Source organism: Lygodium microphyllum, chromosome 22 (genome assembly GCF_053477565.2).
Source record: "Lygodium microphyllum isolate KBCC chromosome 22, Lygodium_microphyllum_v1.1.10, whole genome shotgun sequence".
Classification (NCBI taxonomy): Eukaryota; Viridiplantae; Streptophyta; class Polypodiopsida; order Schizaeales; family Lygodiaceae; genus Lygodium; species Lygodium microphyllum.
The window spans coordinates 81,065,635-81,080,074 of NC_141156.1; positions in this window are offsets into that span (position 1 = coordinate 81,065,635).

Consider the following 14,440-nt stretch of genomic DNA (forward strand, 5'->3'; position numbering starts at 1 on the left):
AGATAGTGGCGACAATGAGACATGATGCAATCTCTAACTTTCTACTACATACAATGAATTATAAAAAAAGATATTTTGGGTTGCAAGTTGACTTGCAGAGTTATTATCATAGATCAAAGAACCTATGTCTTCATGCCAAACATGTATCGTGTTGCTCAAACATTCCACATTCTGCCATTCATGCAGAGTTAATGGATATAGAGCTATCAATAAAATAAACATGTATAAATACAAGTGTCCATCTAAGGAATGGATGAGTCAACTACGCAAATTTGTTTATCTACACAATTTTTTTAATGTGTATAAACATGTTGGATCAACAATTCTGTCATTGTACTTGTTCCATGAAACACTTTTCTGAACTCTAAAACTTTACCTTTCCAATGTTTTTGCTAGGGTCTATAACATCCTTACACTTGCCTTAAAACTCCCTTGAGTACTTGGGTGCATCAAAATCCAACCCAACTTATATTATTTATCACAAATCCAATTACCAATGCTATCGTTCCTATTGAAGACCTCCATTGCAAGTATGTTACTAATGTTTTTCCTCCCCGTGAAGACATATGTTATCTCAGGTTATTCTATGGTTTTAGAATCTAAATAAAATTATCCTAACAAGATCAAAGACTATTTTTTTTTTCTTATTCATAGCATTTTAATTGTGGATTTCTAAATACTAGAATGTATTAATGTTGCAAACTTAATATTCAAATCTATACTAGATATTTATTTCCATTGATCCTAACTATATATTAGTAATAATAATTAATTAAAAATACTTACAACAACTAAAATAAAATTTTACATTTAATCACTGTAGAGAGCAACGCACATGAGAAACTTTGTAGCCCTCAATCCTAAGACTATTAGAAAAGAAGTCGATTTTTGGACAACAAGTGTATCTCACTAAGATGGAGGCTTAGGATACAATAGCAAAAGGTAGTTTAACTCAGAATATACATAATTTGCAAATATTTTCTCTAAATGAAATAAAATTTAACCATGGATTACTTTTTAAAAAATGGCAATATACTTGTAATTCTTTTCACAAAGAAGCTTAGAGATGTTGAAAAAGTTGAGTTATTATAAGATCATTATTTCTTCATTGCGAGATTCCTCAAGTACAAAAACAAAAGAAATATCAAGTCAAAGCATACATATAACTTACATAGGCTTTGTCCAAATGAGTGGAAATATAACCATGGAGCAATATAAAAAAATGACAATATACTTGTGGCTCTCTTTGTAGAGAAGCCCAAAGATGTTGAAAAAGTTGAGTTTTTAGAAAATCATTGTTCTTCATTGTGGGAGATTCTTAGAGTATAAAAACAAAGGAAAGCTCAATATACATATAACTTGCATAGATTTTGTCCAAGTGAGATGAAATTCAAATATGAGGAACAAAAAAACAAGACAAACATATCTATAACTTTGTTTACACTTTACCATAGAGCATCCATGGAAGAGAACAATATACTTGTAAATTTTTGTTAAGAAAATATTAAGGCTTTTGTAGAATAAGCTCGGCTCTGATAAAACATAGAAACTCACTTTGTGTTTGTTTCGAGGAAATGAAAATTTGTAGGGTCATAGATACTGCAAGCAACAATGAGGCTATAAAATTTCACCAGGAAAGAAGAAGCAGAGAAAGGAAAATGATAAATTTATGTTTCACCTTGAAGAGAGAGGGAAACTAAAAAGGGGATATATGAAAATTCAAACATTAAAAAATGAGAAAATGAAAATTCGAGGCACAAAATTTCGAGAAGTGGCAGCCTTGTACTCCCCACATTGTCTCTTATTTTATAATTGAGCGAAGATTTCAACTAAGATATGTCTACAATATTCATGTAACATGAAACTGGAATCCTAACTCTCTCATTGGTTAGACCTATTTTTGTTTACTCACTCCTTAAGGGGCAAAAAAGAGAGTCAATATTTATCCTAATGAAATGAGAATGGAAGTAATTTATTGTGTAAATTATACATTGAAATGATATCTTACAAAAGCATTGAAGATGATCTCTCCATATATGAGGCTTGGTATGATAGAAAGCCTTCAATGAGCTATGTGCACGTTTTTGGTTACTTGCCTTATACACATGGAGCTTAGTAGTATGTTGCTAGTATGATGACAAGTTAATCAAATGTACTTATGTGGAGTGAATTGGTATTAGTAAAGATTACAAACTTATATCCTTCTATCTAGAGGAATTTTTTAGAAAATGGATATTCTATTTGCTAAAGTTTCGCCTCATCCTTTGAATAATTGTTATATGCCACATCTATGTTTAGGAGCTATATTTGAGGACCCACTTCCATCATTTCCCATTGATGTATCATTTCAACCATGTAATTCCTCAAGCACTAAACATGAAAATGGTTTATATCAACTACACACTAGCATCTAAAAGAATGCTAAAGAGATTATGAGATAAAAGGAGAATAGTCTTTGTAATGAAAGAGCATTATCAATGTGGGTACTCAAAACCCTATACAACAACAAGTTGGATGCACCTCTTCCTCATAGAATGTTTATGGGGATGACACTATTTGGAAAGGAGCAAGTTGATATAGTGTGCATGAGTACACTTCATGAACATTAGCAAGCAAGCAACCATGAACATTGGAGCATGTATGAGTACACTTAATAAGCATTAGCAAGCAACGACGGAAAAGGAAATGGCCTCAAGAAAAAACCTTGAGAATTAGTGGACTTTCCACCTAGTAAAGAGGCTATTGGTATAAAGTATATTCATAAGATTAAGTATGAGCTCTCGCAGCTTCGTCCTTCCCTGCATCTTATATGATGCATGGGGATTGAAGTACCTTTCCAATAATAGTAGGAATCTGTCTTGTATCATTTTTGAATGAATTAAATACTAACATGGATGTGACTTGAAAAATTGGGTGCCTTATGGAAGGTTGAATTTCTATATCCATAGCTAATAGAGAGGGAGAGAGAGGAACAAGCCAAAGAATGAGGGAAAAAGATGAGACGAACATGAAAAAGGAGGAAAGAAGATAAATACCAAGCTTTTTTGTGCTTTGAATATAGATCCAATTATGATTATCATGACGTTATAGAGGTGTCATTAAAAGTGGTGAGACCCTATATCATTAATGTCAAAGGGTGTAATAATCATAATTGTAAGAGGTTAAAAATAGATATTGATAACAAAATTTTGTTAACATAAATATTCATATTTTTAAACCTTTTGGTTTTTTAATTTTTCAAAAATAGAAGCTCTATTATAGAAGCTTGGTTCTTATCGGTCTAAACCACTTGACATCGTAATTTCAAGATCTCGAAACTCCTCTAATGGTTTCCAATAAAAGAGAAGCATAACAAGAAGCCTTAATACACCTCTTCTCTAACAAAACTAAGAAGTTGAAGTGTTATTAGGTAAATGAAAGGTTTTGGTATGGAAAGGAGGAGATTAAAATCAAATAACATTGATAGATTTGTGCAACCATCATGGTTATTAAACTACTTTTACTTGAGCAAACCCAAACTTTTGCTACCAAAGGATGGTAGCCTCACAGCCTATTTTGTACTACTATGACTTTGTTTTAGCCATCTCCAAAGTTCTAAGTTTGCCAAACAATAGTCAATAGACTCTTCACCAATAGCACTGCTCTCAAACATGTTTGTTGTCATCAATTTGATTGCCTCCATTTAAGATAGCGACAATCAAGATGATGAGCATTAGCTACCCCCACACAACCAATTCGATAAGTAAAATGTTCTTTTTTGTAAGATTTTAAAGTAATAAAAATCGGCCCGGCATGAAGAAGGATTTTGTTGACTAGGGATGCTCTCTTCATGCCTAGTAGCTCCTTCATCCACCATTCGATGTGGCAGCCTAATGTCATAGTTGATGGATCTCTACAGCCTATTTATCGAACTTGAGAAGGAAAAAAAGACTCAACTTATTTGTTATTTTATCCTCGTACTCTAACATATTACTTAAATAAGGTGAACAACCTTTTAGATGATAATTAAGGATGAACATTAGCTCGACTTCCAACTTATTTTGCTACACATGATTATCTGCCAATTCTACCCAATGCCTATTGTGTACCAATCTAGCAACTTGCTTCAACTTGTAATGGTTGTCATGTTTATCCATCCATCGTGACAACCCACCACCACCTTTTAAATCACCAACTAGTTAGCTTGCAATCCTAGCCTTGAAACACGACGATCATTCAACCATTGAAGCATCGCCACCTAGCCACTTTTCATCTTCCCTATCTTCATCGATGGGCAAAGACTTGATTTTAAGTCAAGGTCTCAACAAATACTTCAAACAAGCCCATTATAAGCCCTATCTAAGGTTTACATTTGTCTCTCCTTCACCGTTGTTACACATGGGAGTTGTCAACTCAAAATAGGCAGTCAATTTTTGCTATGTGGGATAAAAATCTAGGCACTACATTAGAGGGACCCCTACCATTCGTTATGCCTGTTAAGGCTTAATAAGAAACCCTTACCTAGGCTTCACCAAAAGATTATTATATGAACAAGAGTTTGCTCGTTCACACTGTTATTCTAACGCATTGTAGCCCTATAAAATCTTTTGCATGTGTATATTTGCCATCAACAAGAACATAAAATTAGAGCAATTTGCACAACCTTAGATTTAGATGGAGAATGGCATCATGATCATCCTCAGCAAAAAGTAGGTGCTTCAAATGAACCTCAAATATACAACATGCACTTCCAAATTTAGTTGATTCATGTCCATTAAGGCTCAATACTAGATGGATACTATTTTGTCTAGCTTAATTATTAGATCTATGCTACTTATATTACATTAACTTACTTTTAGACTCTAAAATGTTTTAATATGTTGTTCTTAAAATTAAATTGATACGTTAGCAATAAAAATTTTAAAATTTTAGTTTTATTTTAAATTGAAATTATATATATATATATATATATATATAAACCTTACTTTGGCCAAGTATTTTTTTAATAATGAGAAAATAATATTACTTAAGATTTTTATTTAAAATTTTTAAGTGATTTATAATTAAAATTATAAAATATTAAATATTATTTAAAAATAAAATTTGATTCTAAAATTTACTAGGACTAATAAAGTTAACCAAAAAGGTACTACTTTTTGTGATAGTTTCCAATAGAATAGTAGTCTTATATACTTACATCAAATAGCCATTATTTGTATTTTATATTAACATCATTATGAAGTGAATGCACTAGGTATTCTTTATTTCATATTATCGAGGACCTACACCTTCTTAGACTACTACATTAATCCCCTTGAAATTATTTTTGCTAGATCACCTAATTGAATAAGGTCATTTATCATTCTTAGCTCGAGTTTAGAACATAACCCTTAAGAGTCCTATAATTCTAAATAGCTTTTGAGATGATTTAGTAGGACTTTGTATCAAAAAGAGGAGGCTAATATAAATTGAAAATCATTTAAAGCTATATTAGCTCCAAGATATCATAGTTTAGTCCATATAGTACATAAGATAAACAATAATGCATTTAGATTGTACATTCCTCCTCATTGGAAAATCCATAATTTATTCCATCTAAGTTTATTGAAATCCAACAAGAGAATACAACTTGTGACTGTAGTTGTAGATGAACCTCCATTATTAGAGGGAGATACTGAAATATTAGTACTTGAAATTATCATTTACCATAACTAGATCACTACCAAAACAAGTAGTCAATATCATAGGTATTTTGTTAAATACAAAAACCATTCTATTGAAGAATACCTATACATCCAAAAGTCAGGAATAACTCCATTATGTGATTATGTAATATATTCATACCACTCACAACCACATTAATGTCCAAGGGGCATAGAGTCATCACTTGAGGTAGTATTCTTAGAAAATCCATGGTTGCCTTGGGAATGTACATATTTGTCAAATAAGATATTACATACGCATATTGGATTACCTCATTGATTTAGTATAGATTCATCACATGAGGCAACACTAGCATGTGGTTGATGACTTGTGCAATTTGTATATTTTATTAACTAATAATAATTTTTTAAAATGGGATGATTTTTTTTATTTTGTAGATTTTCATTGGTCTATTTGTCACATGATAATGACTTGTTATGCATAGCAATGTGTATAGCATCGGTTACATGATGTCTAGTAGATAGATAACAGTAGAAACTAATGTGTTTTGTGTTGTGGTGAGTAGATCATTAGATAGAGTTATATAGGTTAATTATTTTTAATGGATCATATTTTAGTATGAAATTATTATTATTGTTAGTTCTAAGTGCTTCTATAGCACAGAGTTATTTATGATTGTATGCATGCATGTAATTATTTATTTAGGTGATAACTTTTGTATTAAAGCCGATGGGTTCTACAATTATTTTTATAATCTTGACTTAGGATTGTTAGATGGGAATTAGAAACTAATATCTTAGTACTCATGTAAATAAGTTTTCAATATATTCTAAGCAGCTAAGATTTTTGTACACTCTCTAACTACTCTATTACTCAATATGGACCTTTTATTTACTGTGCATTGAGTTCAAGAGTTGACCAAATGACCCAACAATGCATACAAAACATACATGCATATGTGTCCCCCTAATGCATGCAAGGACACTTTTTCCCACTATGTTTTTTCTTTTGATAGTTGGTGTAAAAGGATACTTGCTTGTTTTAGAATTGTTTTGTTAGCACTAATAAGTAAATTTCATGACTATCACACAACAATGTGTAGCAATGTTATTCTCATATTACATTCTAAGTAGCTAAGCCTTTTCTACACTCTATCTACTTAGTTACTTAATTATCTGAGTCTTCTAGTCACTATGTGTGTAAGGTTCAAAAGTTGGATAAATGATCCAATAACACATACAGACATATTTAGACAAGTACATGCATACATACACTCACTCAAGTATACAAACCACAGCCACTCATGAATATGTCAACACATATATACAACACCCAATTTCTATTAAAATGTTATCACAAGTTGAGTACTGAACAAATACCAATTTTATTAATGTAATTTCCTTTGTTTTCAATATACATGCACCATGCTAAAAAGAAAGATGATGATCTTCACGCCAATGAATTCTCAATGGCATGAACTTTACTTTTGCTTTTAAAAGTGAAATGCAGCATCATTATATATTGGATAATTAGTGAAAAGGCATTAATTCTCATGCAAGAAATTTTTGCACTAGTATTAGGGTAGATCAATTGGACACAAGAGAAGTCAATATCAAAGTAACAACCCTCGTTGCCATAAGTAAGGTTGGTTGCATATAACCTCAAATGGCCTTGTGTGTAATTAGGCTAAGCCACATGTTCTTTGATCATGTGCTTTGGTTTGAGCCATTTCTACAACAACCCTCTCATATGTCCCTCTCCACTTTTTAAAAGACACCCTTGCATTTAAACCCATTCTACCGGTTGTAGATCATATCATGTAACAAAGTTAAATATAATCTACACCACATTTAAATTTAAATGACTTGCACACAAAGTGTAGCAAAGATAATACGTACTACTTTGAATTGAATGGATTGCCAACATTTTCAACGTTGAAGAGATTTTTGTTAACAATCTTTATTAAGGTCCTATTGGAAAGAGACTACTCCTTGAGAATGATGTCCTTAGAGTCTTTTGTGGGAGCATTGTGCATGTGTTCATGCAAAGAAATCCAATTGTGGCACAAGTACAAAGGTGACTATGTAGCAGTGTTCACATGTAAGACAGCTTGCACATTCATTTATAAAAGTTGTTAGTGGGTTCGCACGCATTAATCAAGGCTTCACAACCTGGTACAAATGTGATTGGTACATATGGATGTTATAACCCAATTATATCCTCGATTTTCAAAGAATGTTGGGTTGATATTCAAAGAATGCGATCTCCATCAGAGCTTTTCAGAAGGTTGGCAACTTGGCTGGCATTCAATCGATCTGCTCATACTTTGTATTCGAGCAAAGAAGGCGGTTGAAGTGCAGTCGACATGTCCATGCGTGCATTGAAGCAGCCTGCAATCCAACTTCCAATCTATGGAGTGCGTCCTAATTGTCTGCTTGTTGCATAAAAAGAATGGAAGACCGCCGTGGTAGCGTCGACGCAGTGCGATGATCTGAATCAGGGCGGGCTCGGATTGGGAAGACGATAAACAATGCGCAAAGTTGAATCGTATCCTGCACTGGGGTGATGAGGAATTCTGTGGTCATGAATAGAGGAGAGGAGGAGGAGGTGCGAGGCGGACGTCCTGAGGGAGGGTCGTGGAGGGAGGAGACGCTTCAGAAAGTCGGGCAGGGGAATTAGCTTCTCGTCTTCAGTCTGGTCGTCGTCCGATGAGAGAGGGGGTTTGTAGTAAGATCGCGAGGTTGGAGGGTAGCGTCCGAGGAATCGCATGAAGACAGCACAGGTCTTCCCCAGAGCTTCCCTGCAGAAGCTGCTCATTAAGACGCACGGACACAGAGAGAGAGAGAGAGAAAGAGAGAGAGAGAGGAGCGGAGGAGGCGGAGGACGAGCAGAGCGAGCGAGAGAGAGAGAGAGAGAGAGAGAGAGAGAGAGAGAGAGAGAGAGAGAGAAGGTGTATCTCCCCGAGGCGCACAGACGAGAGGGGAGAATGTGTTTAACTGAGAGAGAGAGAGAGAGAGAGAGAGAGAGAAGGTGTATCTCCCCGAGGCGCACAGACGAGAGAGGAGAATGTATTTAACTGTGAGAGAGAGAGAGAGAGAGAGAGAGAGAGAGGAGCGGGGGAGGCGGAGGACGAGCAGAGCGAGAGAGAGAGAGAGAGAGAGAGAGAGAGAGAGAGAGAGAGAGAGAAGGTGTAACTCCCCGAGGCGCACAGACGAGAGAGGAGAATGTATTTAACTCTGAGAGAGAGAGAGAGACGGACGCCGCCCATGAGTTGACGCGGTTCTGTGTCGAGTCTCTACCCCCCGAGTACACTTTTGTTATTTCAGCCTCGTTATTTTCATTTTGTTTGTTTATTTATTTATTCGAAGCTTGACCGAGTCACCGCGTTCTTCTCCTTGAAAATGTCTGCAATCTTAATTAAGACACTTTGTAGGCAGAGAGTTAGGAAAGAACCTACCGCAAAGGCTATTGACAAAGCTCCGTCAACCATAAGAGTGCCATTTTGCAAGGAATTAAGAATGAACCAGCAATTGTGGATTCAATCTTGCATGTGGATGCTACCTCTGCATTATAAATTAACTAGAGTACACAATTGCAACATTTCTTTGCAAAAAGCAGTGCAACTTTAAAAACTTCACTCAAAAGTCATTTCATTAGAAGCCAATCCTGATACCTTTTGGTACCTCCACATCCTTGTCCAATGTGAATGGTTCCTCTAGAGAAGATTCCATATTTTAAACAAAGTATTAGCAATATATTACTTCAAAGTCAAAATTTACAACATCCATGATGATAAAGGACAATAATGTGATATCCCAACTTACAAATCTATTGAAAATCTTCGAGACGAATTTGAAGGTTAGAGTTATCACTTGCTGCCTTCAAATAATATCAAATTTCTCTATCACCTCACTAAAAGTAGTTACCAAGGTTTTTCATTTTCAACCCTTCTATTCATGTTAAAAACCTCATGCCAATGTGACAACTCTTATTATTTTCCAAATTATGATGTGCTACATTTGATTCTCCATATACAACATATACACCTATGGTGCAAAGAAATCATTGGAAAATGAGGATGATGATGAGGGCAAGGAGGAGGCAAGAGGAACTACAACACCATGCAACACACTTTTGATGAGGTTGCATCTTTAATATACTACAAATTAATATTTATAGATTTGCCAAAGCAAGAAGAAAACCATGAAGTCTATGTGGCACAAGGAGAAGAGGTTTGGCATCTAAAGGTGATTGGAGGTGTTTCTCTATCATAACAAATCATGCTTGTGACTCTCTCTCTCTCTCTCTCTCTCTCTCTCTCTCTCTCTCTCTCTCTCTCTCTCTCTCTCTCCCCACCCACAATCTAACTACAAGATATAAATAACCCCCATGTTACTTCCTTTAAGAAACTTGAGGATTGTAATTTGCTCTATCTTACATGTTGGAACATGGAAATTCATGTTAGGAGATTTTCTATTATCTGCACTACCTTCTATCATGCATAAGGTACTTAGGATAGGACTTTGTTTGAGATTTAATCGATGGTCACGTTGTACGTGTATTTGCTTACTTTCTCGATCCTTTTCAAGTCATCTGAGAACAACAAGTTAATGGTACCAAGAATATGCATTCAATTGCACTCATCATTAGAGGAGTTTTGAGGCCTTGAAATTGTTACAATATAGGCATGGGAATTCACCCTAAGCATATGAGGACAGATGGATGTGAATGGCCTTAAGGGGCAGGGGAAACCCTAACCCTAGCTTGGTAAAGGCTATATAAACAGCCGATGGGTCACTATCAAGTGTGAGATAGAGTGTATCCATGTTGTACCTTGAACAACTTAGTAAACAAGATTTTGTTCTTGTACTTTGAGCTCTCATCTCCCTCTTGTGCACATTCTTCTTGCTACAACTCTGCTTTTCCACATGGTATCAGAGCCGGAGGGGGGGACCTTTAACATGTCTTGTGATGCAATGCCACCCTGGCATTGAGGGGGGTGTTACAATATAGGCATGGGAATTCACCCTAAGCAAGGGTATATGAGGGCAGATTGATGTGAATGGCCTTAAGGGGTAGGGGAAACCCTAACCCTAGCTTGCCAAAGGCTATATAAATAGCCTATGGGTCACTATCAAGTGTGAGATAAAGTGTACCCAAGTTGTACCTTGAACAACTTAGTAAACAAGATTTTGTTCTTGTACTTTGAGCTCTCATCTCCCTCTTGTGCACATTCTTCTTGCTGCAACTCTACTTTTCCGCAGAAATTGCATTTTTTTTATATAGAGAGGGAGTGCTTTGGAGTACTTGAGCTAAGCCTCCATAACAAAAATTTTATTGTTGAAAAATCAAAAATAATTTTTTTAAAGATATGCAACTTTCAAGTGAGCCTTTTATGTATCCTTCTTTGGTGAAGAACTCTCTTACTAGATAACCCCAAGAATATCTCATGCATTCATTGGATGGTTAGGTTTTATTCTTTGCATAGAGATCCTTAACAAGGAACCAAAACATGTGCAATAAGTTTAGGCTGTTTGTTTCGACCATAGAGAGATAATCCTTGATTGTTTGCTAGACTTGATTCTTATTTTTGAACAAACATTGGGGCAATCACAAAGTGCTTTAGACAAAGAGAGCTACTATGGTTCTTCTCTATTTTTAGGTGCCAGTATGATTGACATCAACATAAGGTTCTCTCTGAGGGATCTTTGTAGTGGATTTACCACTCATTGCTTGGGTAGATTAGTAGTCATGAGTATTTTATGTGGTCATCTCCTACTTGTGGCCTCAATCAGACGAGGACAACATTAGCTTTGACATTGTATTTATCTATCATTTTAAGTAATTTAGGCACTTTAGATGGAGGACACATTAATGCTTTTTTTTGGCAATTTTGGTTATCTTGGGCATCCACATTTTGGGCTTGGCCACTCTATTACCAATTATGGCCCCAACTTGCCTATATATAGGCACCATACCCTCCTACTCCCATTATTTATCATTGATCCTTTTGTGATCAACCAACCCTCATCATTCTCTCATCCCCCTATTGGGGGCAAAAGGCCACATGTGCCTAGCCCTCTACATTTACTTGTATACTATACCCACACACTTGTACACAATAAGTGGTGAGTGCCCATCACTATTAGTTTATTCTTTATTTCTTTAGTGGAAATAGAATAAGAAAAGGTAAGTCACAAGAGTTCCCACACATTGATCTCTCTCTTCTTGCTTGAACCTCCATAGCTCTTGCTCCCTTCTTGTTTCCACTCGTGCTCCCACTTTTGCTCCACCTTTCAACTAGTCTCAAAGTGTACATTCAAGGGGATTCTTCATCACTTTCTTTAGCCCAAGAAGGAGAGCTTCCCTTCAAGCTTTCATGGCTGCCTACACTTCATCCTTCCGAGGTATGCATTGACCTTCATTCAGGTTATCAAGACTTGTTCCAAGGCTTTGGGGAGACCCATTGAGCATTGTTCAATGGTTAGTGAGCTGAAAAGCATTAGTAGAAGGCATGAGAGTAGCTAGTGCATTTTGCACTCATTTTGTAGTCCTTGCTCCCTACTTGATATCTCATACTTCGTTCATTATTTTCTCCTAGGTGCTTCTCCTACCACTTGGCAGTCATTTTGACATTGATTGGCATGTTCTTGGGAACTCTTTGAAGAGTTCTTGCTCAACCATACACTCACTGTTTGGTATAAACTTGCTGAATACATTGTGGACGGCATACACTAAGTTCCATAATGCTTCAGGGATGCTATTTCAATGCTTGAATATAATGGGAGTAATTTCAGATGCTAGTGGACTAGATATAGCTCATTTAGCTCAATTTTAGCAAGGTTTATTACTATAATATCACTTTCGATTGCAAACATACAATAATGAATGTTTATGCTTTCAATGCCTATAAGTGCTTCAAGTATTCTACATGCTTATATGGAGGCTTGGCATTGATATGTGTGCCTAGATATGCTTACGAGGCACTTTGAGATTGATATTAGAGCTCCATTGGATGTATTTGGGCTTTGGACATTTTCTTCAATGATTCATCACTTGCGAGAGTGTAGACATAATAAATATGTTTACTCATGAGTGTAGATATCATGTATCCTACCAAATGCTTTGAACATTATGTATTGATCTTTTCTTGGCTCTTGGATATCTGAGATTCACCTCCAATGGGTGAGACACTTGTACTTTTATTTTCAAAGCTTGGTTCTTTAGAGATAGTGGCAGTCTCTTACTCATGTACATGCTCAGGAATGTAAGTATTGACATTTTTGCAATATCTTTTGTCCTCGGTTTATTCTTGATTTGATTCATTTGATCATTATTTGTATGGTAGGTAGACTTGACTTGCATAAGAAATCTAGTTCTATGTGAATGACTAAGCCTTTAGCTCTTGTGCATTAAGATGTTGAAGGCCCCATGCCCTATAAGTCCTTATTTACGGTGAAGTACTTTGTTACATGCATGGATGATAATTCACATAAGATTTAGGCCTATCCCATTAAGTAGAATTCAGACGTTTTACCTACATTTCAATGCTTTCTTTTTATGTTTGAGAATTATTTTGGGTGTAGATTTGAAATACTATGATTTGACAATGGGAATGAATATGTCTCTAAGGCTTTTGAGAAGCTTTATGATGAGAGAGGTATTAAGCATTAGTTGACCATCCCATACATCCCAACCCAGAATGATGTTGCAAAGTGTATGAACATGACTATTCAAGAAATAGTCCATATTATGCTTAGTTAGGTACACTTACCATAGCATTTTTGGACTAAGTCCATTACTACTCTCATTAATAGATCCCCATGCTTTGCTCTTGGTGGTAGAGTTGTAGAGGAGGCATGGTCTAGTAAACCTCCCTTGTATGCACACTTACTAGTCTTTAGATGTGAGGCTTTTTACCATATCCCCAAAGACAAGGATAATAAGTTGGATCCAAGGATAATCATGTAACAAAAAAGAAAAAGAGATCCTTGACAACCAACCCTTTCTTATCATTCTGGGGAGGGCAAGGTAACAGATTTTAGGATTGGTGCCTCTAAGAGGACAATCAAAGAAGTGCACGTGCAGTATATTTTCATACATAAGGAGCTTCATCTTGAGCTCGATGTCTCCAATCTCTCTCTACATAGACCCAACTATTAGTGCAATCTAGTTATGTTTACTTTCTAGTATAAATAAAGATTCATGTTTCTTATTCATATTGTAACTAATAAGACCATTGAATGTTAATAGACTTGTATCCATCAAGCCTCGAGGAGTGGCAACCAATGGAATATGTGGTAGATGTTATAGATGTTATCTACACCTCTGTTAGTGAAGAGCTATACAAGGGAATGACCAAACCAACACTAGCTAAAGGGAGAATATTCTTTACAAATATTTTTACATACCACCCTCTCTCCAAATAGCAATAGGGAGCATTTTCCAACCTTTCCCTTCTAGATTTTAAGAGCAAAGAGTACTTGGTAGTAAATTCAAGGATAAGTGAGAGTTACATGTGTAAAAGTTTTCGCAAGGTATAGAAATGTCTAAAGTCCAATATAGTAGGCAAAGAAAAATATCTAATTTTATACCTATCGCCAATTTTGTACACTTCTTCTGAAGTGCAAACTTCAAGAACCATGTTCTTAGTGAAGTGCCTAGATGCAGATAGCATCTTAGAGTTTATGGATGCATGATGGGATACAAAGGTATAAGATGGAATCTCCTACAAGGTGTAACTAGATTCTATTGTTGCAAGTATATGATTGCCACTCAAAACTTTGTTATGACATTA